Source organism: Marmota marmota, unplaced genomic scaffold (assembly GCF_001458135.2).
Source record: "Marmota marmota marmota unplaced genomic scaffold, marMar, whole genome shotgun sequence".
NCBI lineage: Eukaryota > Metazoa > Chordata > Mammalia > Rodentia > Sciuridae > Marmota > Marmota marmota.
Window position 1 is genome coordinate 7214401 of NW_026000093.1, and position 13993 is coordinate 7228393.

Here is a 13993-nt window from a genome sequence, read left to right on the forward strand (position 1 = left end):
AAAAATAAGTTTTATTTTAACTTTATATTCACCATTTCTAGCACTCTTCATATCTTCGTGTAGATTGACGTTTTTGACCTCCATTATATTCCTCTGACCTTTCCTGCCCAGCTGGACTGCTCTCAGTGAACTTGGACTCCTGCCAATACACTCCTGTCTGCAATCCCCGGGGGCTTCACATTCTCCTTCTGCCCTGACACTGGTCTTTCAGGAATTCATTAGAAATTTCTAGCTGAATCTTCTTTCTGGTTTATATAACGTCCGATGACATCTGCCCCAGGTAAGCTAAGACTTGGGAACTGTTTCTCCTTGCAGTCACCTGTTTCTGAAAACTTTGGCTTCATTCTTTCCTCTCATGAACTCAGTTCTCTAGCAGATTCCGGAGAAGTCATGGCTTCACCATTTCTCCAGCCTTTTGCTTGTTGTAAGAGTGGGCATGACACATTTCTTTGCATTCTCATGCTGAATCTGGAAATATAGTGAGTTTAATTTCTGATTTTTGTATTATTGGGCTGAGATGTTACAATTTTGGAGTTTATAAATAGGAAAAGTTCATTAATAGGCAAAAAGATTGTCAGATAAAATGGCCTCTGTTTACCTCTGTTTATTTCCTGAGGGGAATTGGTCCCAAGGAGGTCTTGCCAGACCTCACCTCCCCTGGCTGTGTTAGGGACTCCTGTAAGTTTCCTTCCCCTCTGTCTCTGTCAGCTTCCAGCCACTGTGACAAAATACCTGAAACAATCCACTTAAAAGAATGAAAGATTTATATTGGCTTATGGTTTCAGAGGTTTCAGTTCATGGTTGCCTGATGCCATTGCTTTTGGGCCTGTGGTAAGGCAGAGCATCATAGTGGGAGCATGTGGTGGAACAAAATGACTCACCCCATAGCAGCAGGGAAGCAAAGAGAGAGAGAGAGAGAGAGAGAGAGAGAGAGAGAGAGATATGAAAGGGCTGGAGTCCTGATATCCCTGAAGAGCATGCCCAAGTGACTTAATTTCCAGCCACTAGGCGCCCCCTCTTAAAAGTTCCACCACATCACAGTGTTGCCACAGGCTGTCAATCAAGCCTTAAACACATGGGACATTGGGGGACCACTCAAGATCCAAACCATAACAATTTACTGGAACAGAACTTACCTCTGCACACTTGACAGATCACTGTCCGCAGCTGATCCCTGACTCCCAATTTAGCCATGACTTTTTGAGCCCCCATTGAAGGCAGGTGCCTGGTTGTGTAGAAATGTCTCCTTGGTCCTAGCTATCTTCCTTCCCTAGAAGTCTACACACCTGAGTAGCTGGGGAAGGCATACCTACCTTACCTAAAGACAGTGGGCTCCAGATATGAGAGGAGCAAGATGGAGTGACCAGGGTGTCAACCTTAGTAAGGTCAGGAGGAAGCTGCTTGGCTGACTTAGCATTGCCTCCTTTTTATTGCTGCCCATTTTGTTTATTTATTTATTGTTTGTTTTTAATTAATTAATTAATTATTTTTTGCATTACAATTCTTAATACACCATTATACCATAATTTATCATATCTCTGATTATATTGCTGCCCATTTTAAATCAAAGATTTCTTAAAGATAATTTCCAAATCATAATCAGAAGAAAAGGGTAGTGAAAACATATTTAAAAAATTTCTCTTTACCCATATAGCTCATTAAAAAATTATTTTCTAAGCCATCAATGTAGCGTTACATTTATTTATTCACTGTGTGAACAATGAAGGTCAGTTTGATTTTACTAAGAAATGTTGGGAGGAAAAAAGCATTCACTGTGGAGATCAAGACAGCTCTGTAAATACGCTTTACCTGCCTTGTGTCATTCCTCCTCACCTTTGCATGCTCTTCCTCCTTCCCCGTCCTCCAGGTGCGCCGATGCTTGTGCGCCACAAGGTGGAGCCTTCAAAGCAGTTTATCTCTTAGGGCTTCCTCTCCAGTTCCCTACCAGGGAAATGCAGACTGAGAAAAGAACAGCAAACACTACAAGGCAGAGGGGCTCAGGTAGCAAAGGATCTGCAGGCTGGTGCTAGTGCTTGTAAGGAAAGCAGACCTGCCCTTGACTCTCGATTAACATTGCTATCAGCAAGATTCAGAAGATCTGCTCAGCAGGTGGGCAGATAACACAGGCCAGAGAGGATAATAAGTGCACTTCAATGGCAAAGATTCTAGAAGCTTTCAGTGAGCAGAAACGGACCAGATGCAAGTGGACAGAAGCAAATGTTAAGTTTGTTTTTGATGGAAGAGTAAACAGAACCTCTGACGGTGGAAGAGAAACGAATACGTGTTCAAGACAATGTAGCAATAGTCACCAGGGGACTGAGATGATTATTATCACAATGTAACCTAACAGCTTCACTCAGCGCCTCCGGACTGCCAGCTGGCAAACTGCCAACTGCTAGTCCTTGGCAAGGTAAGAGACTTCAGCCAGAAGGTCAGTGAATTTCATCACGAAGCCTGTTATTTAGTGAAGCATCCCCTGCCTTCTTCTGCAGTTTTGCTTTGTGGTTTCGGTTATCTGTGATCAACTAGAGTCCAAAAAATATTGAATGGAAAATTCCAGAAATAATGCCTGCTTTAAGTTGCACACTTTTCTGAATAGTGCGATGAAATCTGGCACTGTCCCATTCTGTCCCACCCCATCCCACCTGGGATGTGTCTAGTGTGTCCACACTTTATACGGTTGCCCTCTCAATTATCTGATTGACTGTCCTGGCATTACTGTGCTCTTGTTTGGGCAATCCGTATATTACTGAATAACAGCCCCAACATGCAACAGTGGTGATGGTGCTGGCAATTTTACTACAGTTTATTATTGTAATTATTCTATTTTATTATTTGTTATTGTTTTTAATCTCATATTATGCCTAGTTTGTAATTTATGAGAGGTATGTATAAAAAGGAAAAACATAGTATATATAAAATTCAATACTATGCATGGTTTTAGGCATTCACTGGGTTGTATCCTCTTTGGTTAAAGGGTGTGACTACTGATAAAATGAAACTTTTGGTGAAGGAAGCAAGGACTGAATCTGTATTTCATGGACAGCCTGCCCTTTGAGCAGTGCTGAATTTTAAAGTCTCCTGTGTACTAAGTATGTAGTCCTTAGTACTAACTGTGTTAAGTACTTCAAATACATCATCACATTAGTGCAGAAACATAGAACACGTGGAGCCAGCATGGTAGAGTGCTTAAGTACATATGTCTGTAACCACACTACCTCACTTTCCTCATCTGATGGGTGGTAATATAAAGGGCTGTCATCATGAAGGTGAGAAGTTTGGAGCACCGAAGAACATATTGCTTCCTTGCACATGATACGTGCTCAGTGCAAGGATGAATTAATGTGTTTCCCCTTAATAACTCTTTGAGAAAAGTACTGTTATCCCATTTTATTGATGAGGAGCTGAACTGAGTTTCTGTAGAACTTCATGAGGTTCTTTCTGCCGTTTCTAAATGCCAGACCCCAGACTGTAAACCAGGGATTTTCTGGCTGTATATTTCAAACAAATGCTTATCTATATGGCTGACTGCTGTCTCCTGGTTGGACTAGATTGGTGGTTTTAATTTTGTGTGTGTGTGCCAAATTTCAACTATGGTCATAATCTACATAAATATGTAATTGTGTATATAAATACTTGTGCATAAGATATGAAACGACAAACTTTTTTCAGTACTGAGGATTAAATCCAGGAGTGTGCTATCACTGATCTACATGTCCACCCTTCTTTATCTTTATTTTGAGACTGAGTATCCCTAAGTTGGTCCATCTGGCTTTGAACTTGGCAAACCTGCCTCAGCCTCCTGAGTTGCTGGGATTACAGAGGTGTGACACTGTGCCCCATTTGAAACAAAAATTTAGTGAAATAAGACTTGCCATTCTATGTACAATGCACTCTGATACTTTCTATTCTTTCCTTCCTTCCTTCCTTCCTTCCTTTCTTCCTTCCTTCCTTTTCTTCCTTCCTTTCTGTATTTTTATTTATTTATAGAGCTGGTGGTGACTGTCTTAGTCCATTCAGGCAGCTATAAGAAAAAATAGGCTAGGTGACTTAAATAGCAGACATTTATTTCTCAGTTCTGAAGTCAAAGATCAAGGCTTTGGCAATGATGTTTGGTGAGGTCTCATTTTCTGGCTCAAAGATGGTACTTTTTCTCACTATTCCCTTAGATGCCAAGAAGGGCACGTGGGTTCTCTGGCAGGTCATCTGTGAGAGCACCAATCCCATTTATGAGAGCTTCATCCTCATGACCTAAACATGATCCAAAGGCCCCACTCTTAATATCATAACATTGATGCTTGGGATACCACTCTATGAATGGGGCCACAGAAATATTCCATCCTAATAGTGACCTACTAAATTGATTTCACAGTCCCTGAATGGGATATAACCCACAACTTGAAAACATGGTCAGGTTGAGTAGCCCTTACCCAACATGCTCGGCACCAGAAGTGTTTGGGATTTCTATTTTCTTTTTAAACTGTGGAATATTTGCATATACATTGTAGGCTGATATCTTGGCGGTGGGATCCAAGAGTAAACACAAAATTCATTTTCCGTTTCACATATGCCTTGTATACATCCTATGAAAATATTTTTTTTGCAATATTTTAATGTGCCAGTGTTTTGACTGTGACTGGTCACATGAGGTCAGGAGGGGAATTTTCTTCTTGTGGCAAATGTTGGCTCTTAATTTCTGATTTTGGAGCATTTTGGATTTCAGGGTTTGGATTAGAGATGCTAAACCAGCAGTTTCTTGAGAATCTTCAGTTCTAATGTTCTTTGATTCTCTAAAGACAAAAACACAAACAAAAGGCTTCAAACCCAAGCTTATTAGCCTAGACAAAGACCTTGACTTGGGTGCAATGCATGTAATAAAGAAGTAAAGATGTCCACCTAGGTCAGTGTTTGTGAACATTGGACTGTGGGGATAGAAAGCTCACCTTAATTTCCACCAGGAATCTTGTGTTCTCTCTTATGTAGATGCCATATTTTAAGAGAAATCAACAACCTAGAATATGCTCAAGGGACAGTCAAGGTGGGGAAGGATCTTAAGTTACTTAGGAGCTAAGAATATTTAATCTGATTTAGATGGAATTGTCTCCATTTTTTTCTTTTTTTATTAATTCTATTTTTTAAATACATGACAGTGGAATGCATTATAATTCTTATTATACATATAGAGCACAGTTTTTCATATCTCTGTATATAAAGTATGTTCACATCAATTCATGTCTTCATAATGTACTTTGGATAGTGATGTCTATCATATTCCACCATCATTGCTAACCCCCTGCCCCTCCCTTCCCCTCCCACCCCTCTGCCCTATCTAGAGTTCATCTATTCCTCCCATGCTCCCCTTCCCTACCCCATTATGGGTCAGTCACCTTATATCAGAGAAAACATTCGGCATTTGTTTTTTTGGGATTGGCTGAGTTCACTTAGCATTATTTTCTCCAACGATATCCATTTATCTGCAAATGCCATGATATTATTCTCTTTTATTGCTGAGTAATATTCCATTGTGTATATATACCACATTTTTAAATCTATTCATCTATTGAGGGGCATCTAGGTTGTTCCACAGTTTAGCTATTGTGAATTGTGCTGCTATAAACATTGATGTGGCTGTGTCCCTGTAGGATGCTGTTTTTAAGTCCTTTGGGTATAGACTGAGGAGAGGGGCATCTCCAATTTTTTTTTTTAAATAAATATGATAGTATTTTGCTAAGTTAGTAAAATTATCTTTCAGGATGGAATAGGTCTTGGCTCATCTTAGGGATTACCTCATGTAAAGCTTCTTTCAATAAATTTTATAGGTTTTGTTGTCCAAAGTTTCGAAAGTCTTGCAAAATGACTGTCAATGTACTCTCCTCATACAAGAGACGCTGTGTAGGGTAGGCAGGAAACTGCCCTTCCTAGGAAAGGGGGAGGAGCCCTCATGCTTGGCATTGGTTGGAGGCTTTTTGGGCAGCTTTGAAGGGATTGGAAGGATGGTGGTGGGCTTGAGTCTTGGAACGCAGGCACTTTTGTGCCTGGGGTCTGACCTGGTCCTGTGGGAAAGCCCCAGGTTCCTGCCTGTCTGAAGTGGTGAAAAGCATTTGCCAAGGTGGTTTCCCTCCCTTCTTAGGTCCCATAAAAGTCAGGAAGGAAACAGAGAAAGGAGTGAGCAGTCCCTTTCCAGGTTTCCATGGTGGGGTGTGGGGCAGGAGCACCTGGAATTACCCTGGGAAAGGGAGCTACATCATGGAGGTGAGCACTGTGGTTGTTGGGGAGGGCATTTTACTGATGTAAATAGCAGCAGTTTTGTTGGGAGCTTATTAAGTTCATAAGGAATGGGGAGAAAGGAGTCAAGCATGATTGCAAAGTTACTCTGTTGCAAAATCTTAGAGCAAGGGGGGGTGTGGCAAAATGGGATGGAAAAATTGAAGTCATAAATGGTGGGGAAAAAGGATGCTATTTCTTTCTTTCTTTTTTTTTTTTTTAAATTATTTTAGGTGTCAATGAACCTTTATTTTATTTATTTATTTGTGGTGCTGAGAATTGAATCCAGTGCCTTACACATGCTAGGCAAGCGCTCTACCACTGAGCCACAACCCCAGCCCTGGTATTTCTTTTTTTTTAAAAAAATTTTGAAATAATTTTTAATTGGTGCATTATAGTTATATGTAATGTGATTCATTATTGCATATTTGTATATGAACATAGTTTGATCAGTTTAATTCCCCAGGACCTCCCTTTTCCATCCCCTGCTCTCTGTCCCCGATTCCCTTCCTCTACTTTACTGTTCTTATCGCTGCCCTCCCCACCCACTTTTCTAAATTGATGCCTTATATATAAAAGTGGGGTTCATTGTGGTATATTAGACATACACATAGCATAATTTGGTAGATTTCATTTCTGAATCCTTCTCTATGCCCTTCCTGCCTCCCTCTCCCTCCATCCCCATCCTCTACTCTACTGATCTCCCTTTTACTTTCATGAGATCCTTTTTTAAATTCCCTTTTGCCCTCTCTGAAGCATTCCCATATGAGAGAAAACATATGACCTTTCACTTTCTGAGTTTGGCTTATTTCACTGAACATGATGCTCTCCATTGAGGATTGATACTTCTGATAGAGTTGTATTTGTGGCTTCGAGTTGGAGCAGTGTCTGTGAAATTTTGAAATGAAGCCAAAGTGGTTAAAGATATACTGAACTTGTGCCATCACCAACTATGACCCAAGGTTAAATCTGGGGGCTTGTGCAAAATTCAGCTGAAGTGGTTCTTTGGAATGTTGAAAATGTTCTATGTCTCAGATTCACTATTTATTCATTATTTGTTAGACTTAGATTAATTAATTAATTGATGTATTTATTTCTGCTGTTTCTTTAAGTAAACTTAAACAAGTTGATGAATTTTTTTTTTCAATTTTTTTAGCACCTAACACAGTGTCTAGCACATGGTAAAAATGCCATAATATTATTATTATTTTTGCAGTGTTAGGGATGGAACCCAGGACTTTGTGCATACTATGCAAGAACAGAGCTACACCTCCAACCCTGCAATAATATTGAATGAAAAAAAAAAAACACAAAAAAACAAGAAAACCAGTATGTCCATATGATCCAGCTCCTTACTTTACAAAGCTCCAGTGAAGGTTAAAAAGTTGCTTCAGGAATGTAATCAACCCAGGTTTCTGGCTGGTCAACCATGAACTTTTTCCATTGCACAATCCTGCCCCCTGCTGTTTTTAACTTGTCAAGAGATGGTAAATGTTTCAAAAGGCCTAGGTTCTTCCAGAAAGAATTTCTTCCCCTCTGTAATTGACATTCCAAGGTCAGACTTGAAGAAACTTTGCTTCTTGCATGTTCCACCTCACAAAAAAAGTTATTTCATGCATTGAGAAGACCAAATAAATTGCATCTTTGCTCTAAGCATTAAAACCGATATGAGACTACGACTGAAAAATTGAAAACCAAATAATTAATTGAAAAAATGCACAAAGGACTTGAACAGACATTTCTCTAAGGAAAACATACAGATGGCAAGCAGGTATATTGAAAAATGGTCAGCATCTTTCATTAGAAAGGCAAATCAAAACACAGTGTCATCTCACACCTGGTGGGATGGCCATTATGAAAAAGAAAAAAGAAAGTGTTGATAAAGATGTGAGGAAATTTGGAAACTTTGTACACTATTGGGAATGCACAATGGTATAGCAGCTACAGAAAACAGAGGATAAATTCTTCAAAAAAATTGAAAATGAAATTACCATATGATCCAACTATCTCACTCTTGACATATAAACAAAAGAATTAAAATTTGAGGAGATATTAGTACTTGAAGAGATATTAGCACTCTATGTTTATTGCAATATTATTTATAATAGACAAGAAGTGGAAACAACATAAATATATATTAATAAATAAATGGTTAAAGCAAGTGTGCTCTGTTTCTATATACTGGAATATGATTCAGTCTTAAAAAAGAAGATCTTGCCATTTGCAATGACATAAATGAACCTGGAGGAGATTATGTTTAAAGAAATAAGCTGAACACAGGAAATACAAATGTTGCATGATTCCATTATGTAAGGGATCTAAAATAGTCAAACACTTAGAAGCAGAAAATAGAATGGTGGTTACCAGGAAATGGGGATGGGGAAATGGGGACATATTGTTCAAAGGGTCTAAAATTTCAGTTATGCAAGATGAATAATTTGTAGAGATCTGCCACACAGGATAGTACCTGTAGTTGACAATAAAGTACTGTGTATTTTAGAATTAGTTAAGAGTATATCTCATGCTAGCTGTTCTTACCACAAGAGACAAACAAACAACAACAACAAATAATTACAAAAAGACACAAGGAATTTTTGGGGGTGTCAGATATGTTTATTAACCTGATTGTCATAATGGTTTCATGGATGTATGCAATTCATCAGATTGCATATATTAAATATATGCAATATATATTTACATATATGTATATGCAATATACATATATAGTTCTTTGTGTATGTATTAAACCTCAGTAAAGCTATTAAAAAACAAAATAAAACAAAACAACAAAAACAGGAGACCTTGAAACAGTGTTTCTGAAGATGTTGAGTGATCTGATATGTTTATCATCCTCTGAGGCCACCTATCTCTGGGCCACCTATCTCTCTTAGTGCCTGAATGCCTGGCCCAAATTGGGACTTACATAGTTGTTTAAAGAAAAAGTGAAAAGTTTGACAGAATGTATGCATATTAATAATTTTATTTCTTTTTTCAGTTGTAGATGGACATAATACCTTTATTTTATGAGGTATTTAGGATGGAACTCAGTGCCTATCATGTGTTAGGCAAGTGCTCTACTGAGCTACAACCTCAGCCCCTTGATAATTGTCTTTCTATAAAAGATAACTGGCTTGTGAACCAATAGGAAGTCAGAAGTTTTGTTTTCTGAAGGCCAGATTTTAAGGACACAGGCAGTGGAAAAATGTCTGTTGAGTTGAACCCATGTTCTTGTTAGAGGGACGTGAGTTTCATTTACCTCATAATGTCCAACTAAATTATAACACACATTGCAAGACAACCACTGAAAATATCAACCTCAAAATAAGGTAAAAACTCCTGTATAGTTATGCCACATAATATCTATGTACTACAAAGGATGGTTTGCATAGAAAAAGAACACAATAAGTTATTTTGTTTGTACTTAGGTGCTATAGTCAGAACATTTCTTTATTTGAATGAGAGGACTCCACGCACTGATACATAAAAACAGTCGAATTCCAGACCTGTGTTGTTCTCTGTGTGTTTGAAAGGATGTTTACCGTTGCTACAGGTGATACTGGTGACACTGTAAACAATATCTCTATTCCCTGTGGCCAACACAAATAGAGGCCAAGTTCATTCCTCTGCATTTGAGCTACAGGCCTGCAGCAAGATCATCATTTTGCTTTGATTCTTCCAAACTCTGGCTCTCTTGAAACAATTGAGGGATTTCTACATATGTTTTAGAAATCACAGGTACAATATCTGCATTTTTTCCCTCCTCCTCCTCCTCCTCCTCCTCTTCCTCTTCTTCTTCTTCTTCGCAGGGAATGGTGACTAAAATGTTAAGTTTTAAAAATTAGGTTTTAGACAGGAAAGGTATATTTCACTTTAATTTAAATGTGGAAGACTGCCAAAGATGGTAAAGGAAAGGCGTGGGCCAAATAACTTTTGGTCTTGGTTGCTACAAGGAAGGTGACTGAACTATTTTTCCTATGAGGCATTTTTGCGGATATTTCTCAGGACTTCTAGCTTTGAGAGGGAAAATGTTGTCAAGTATAAGACCCTGTGAACCACCCCTGGAGCTTGCACTTGATCTGTAAGATCTGTGATCCGCAAAATTCTTAATGTCCTAGAAAGTGATAAACAGAGGAATAATATGATCAGTCTTAGGTTTTTCAAAGCAACGGTGACATTTGTTAGTTATGGAGCCAAAGAGCAGAGTGGCTCACAGTGGGGGTGGGATCAGAGGGATGCATGAGACCCTCTAGGAGGCTGTTGAGATGGTCTGATGTGGGAAGACTTTGAGGGCCTGAGAAGGGCTAGATCAAGAGATCTGAAAAGAATAGGGAGAAGATGTGATGGAGTGGGATATATTTTGGTTTTTTAACTTGGGTGATATTAATTTCTCTAGTTGAAATTGCAACTTTAATCATGTTTAATCAGTAAAGTCAAGCCGCACATTTCCAGTCTGCAGTAGCTGGAGAGGAGAAAATTCAGGGCATTCCTCCCTGAGCACAGGTGTGAAATCAGAGAGCGTGTTCTGCATATGCACTCTGCTCCCCTAGGCACCTCCAAGTTCCTCAAGAAGGGAGGAGTGATGTTGAGTGATCTGCTACGTTTTCACCCTCTGAGGCCCCACTTCCCAGGAACTCCCACCTCCCAGGAGGGTTGGAGATGGTCAAGTTGGGCGAGATGGTCAAGTTGGGCGAGATGGTCTGAGTGAACACACTTTCAGTGTTAGTTATTGCTTTCGATTTCTTTTCTTCCTGGGCAAGTGGAAGTTTATTTTCATTTCAGTTGAGTTACTAACTGCTGTGTCTATAATGGAGGATTTCACACACACCTCCTAGAAGGTTGGATCTGGAAGGAGCATTAGTGAGTCTACTATCCATCTTGTTTACAGATGTAGAGATGGGCCCAACATCTTACAGTAGGTGCCAGAAGGATGCAGGTGAGAAGTCCCCCTAGTAACTCACTCAGGGCTGTGTTCCTATTCCACACTTTGTGAAACATGGTTGGTTTGTAAATGTGAAGAATGTTATTGGTCTGTAAGGCGTCTCATGGGGTCAGAGGCAGCATTGCATAGTGATTCACAACACCTGCTCTAAGATGTTTAATTGACCCCATGTGCCTTATCTCACATCTTGTGATTCTATTTCCAAATCTGTCATTGGGAATGATACCAGTAAGTCTGGGTAAACTATTGCATCCAGCATTTAGCAGGTTGAGACCTCTCAATTTGGAAACAGGTATTATTTGTTTTGGGTTTCACAGGTAGCTCCACATGGCATGGACACATTTGGTGTCTTCTCTGTTGATGGTCTTAGTGGTGTGAGTGGGAACTAGAACTGGGACCTCCAGGTGGGGGTGTTGCTACCTGGTTTCCCCTTGTCCTTTCTGCACTGGGGACGGGTGCCACTTTGCAGTTTCAGGAGGTAACATAGGATCTGGAGGCTAGACAGATTGCTACTGACTGGGGAATGGCTGTGGGACTCTGGGAGACTTGGCTCCTCAGAAGGGAGTCCTGTTCCTTTGACCTCATGGATCAAAAACCAATCAATCCAAAGCTTCTATACTACAGCTTCTTGATGAACCCCCAAACTCTTTACTTCACTTGATAAATTTACAATTAACCCATTTTGTCCCATATCTCAGATATAGAACATTTATAAAAACTTATAGTGAGCTGGGCATGGTGGCATACATCTGTAATTCCAGTGGCTCATGAGGCTGAGGCAGGTGGATCATGAGTTCAAAGCCAGACTCAGCTACTTAGTGAGGCCATAAGCAACTCATGAGACCCTGTCTCTAAGCAAAGTATAAAAAAGGGCTAGGGATGTGGCTCAGTGGTTGAGTGCCTCTGGGTTCAACCCCTAGTACCCAAAACAAAACCCCAAAATACCAAAACTTAAAGTGAACAACAAATGTACCTCTCATGATAATTTTGAAATAATTATTATGCTCACAGAATTGAAAACTTGGAACTTAATAATGGTAATGATGCAATACTTTTATAAGAATATGCTACACAACACTTTTGAGCAACCAGAGTTTATATATAATCGAAAAAAATGTAACTCAGATTCTGAGTAAACAAAGTGCTTATTTAAATTACTTGCCATTAACACCATAGCGATAAATGTTTGGTTTCTGTTTCTGTTTGTTTAGTATGTTAGATTCATTTAGTAGCAACATAATATAGAAGCAAAACAAGCAGCTTTAGAAACTTGTAAACACAGTAAGAGGACCGGACATTGCCACCACTGAAGGACTCCTTCAGGACAAGGAAATGCTGGAGAAGTTTGACAGGCAGGGTTTAACCAGCCAAGTCTTACAGAAAGTGAACTTCACAGATGGTCAACTTATTACAAAGCAAGTTGTGATTTTTCAGGTGATGAATTCGCAGAGTGTGTAAGCTTTTCTACTGGCTTCTTTTTATTCCAAGTTGACTCACTTCGTGAAAGAAAAATTTTAGTAAATATCAAACAGAAGAAGCATCAATGACAAATATCTAGATTGCTAGAAAAATCTATAAGTAAACTGCTTTCTATGCATGGATGGTGAATGTTATATTTCAATTAATTGTATACCCTTATAACATACAAACAAATACCATGTTATCTTATACACAATAACTATACTTAATGAGAATACAGTAAAATATAAATGATTTTTTCTCTTTTGAAAAAAGAAAATTATTAAAAAATATTTCAAGTTTTTGTGGCATTTCTGGAACATGAACGTCACTTGTTACACTTAGTGAAGCAAAATACTGTAACTACAGCACATATAGGAAATTAGCTTGGGATGACTGGATGATTCCCTTACTTATGTAGGGAAGGATGAAATCCTGACAATATTGAGTAATTTAAAATGATGTCCCCCACCAAATTCAGCTGCTTTTCTGTAATTCAAATGATTAGAACTCAGAATTTCCAATTTCTTATTATTATCATGTTCATATGTGAAACCAGTTAATGCAGCTGTAACATTTTTCATTAAGAAAATGAAGATTGATGATGGCTTTTTAGTGTGCAATTTCATGAGTCACATCTGAAGTTCCCTGACATTTCAGAGAAGGAATCCCTGGAGATGTGATAGCATTTATCTACAATATGTAAACCGATCTCTGAAATAAGTTAAAAATACATTTTCAAGAATATTAGGGTAGTGAAATATTAAATTAAATCTACAACGAATAAGATTTCAATATTAATTGATCAAAAAAGCCTTTTCATAGTAGATGCTAGACAGACTGCATCTTCTGCAAAAGAGAACAGAGCCAAGCAGTTTTTCAAAGGTTACTAAAACTCCCCAGGGGATTTCTACAGAAAGTGAAGCCAGATAAAAACCTTCTTCCGTTTTGCCCTGAATGGGAAACACAGTTGCAGGTTCATCAGGCAGGCTGTAAGGGGTCACCCTTTACCAAAGCCCCTGCTGTGCCCAAGTCCTGTAACATTTAAGGTATCCCCGCAGTGTGGCAGCCTCTTTTCCTTAAGCGACACCCTCTTATCAGCCCCTTAAGTCTAAATCAACTCTACAGAAAGACAAAACATTGTCTCCTTTCAGGGCCCATAGCAAAGGGTCAGCCCTGTTAGCCTCACACATGGCTTCTATTCTGTAGGATATTTCACTAGCCAAAGGGTTTTCTCTGGTGCAAAATACATTGTCCACAGGATTTATGCTCTGGTCATTCAATTTACACATGAAGCTCAACTCGAACTCTAGAAAATAATTTTTAAAGCTC

At 39.0% G+C, this 13993-nt stretch overlaps 1 protein-coding gene across 5 annotated transcripts in view; it reads left to right on the forward strand.

The window, feature by feature from the left end:
* Positions 1-1953: 1953 nt before the first annotated feature.
* The window catches only part of Rp1 (RP1 axonemal microtubule associated), a 315568-nt gene continuing 303528 nt past the window's right edge, over positions 1954-13993 (forward strand). For 4 of the 5 annotated variants that reach the window (XM_048782900.1, XM_048782902.1, XM_048782903.1 and 1 more), the window contains exon 1: positions 9867-9999. The gene's annotated coding sequence lies outside the window, so the exon portion shown is untranslated. Of the gene's footprint in view, positions 2411-9866; positions 10000-13993 lie in introns of those variants that run through there. The other variant, XM_048782898.1, reaches the window with a different exon arrangement.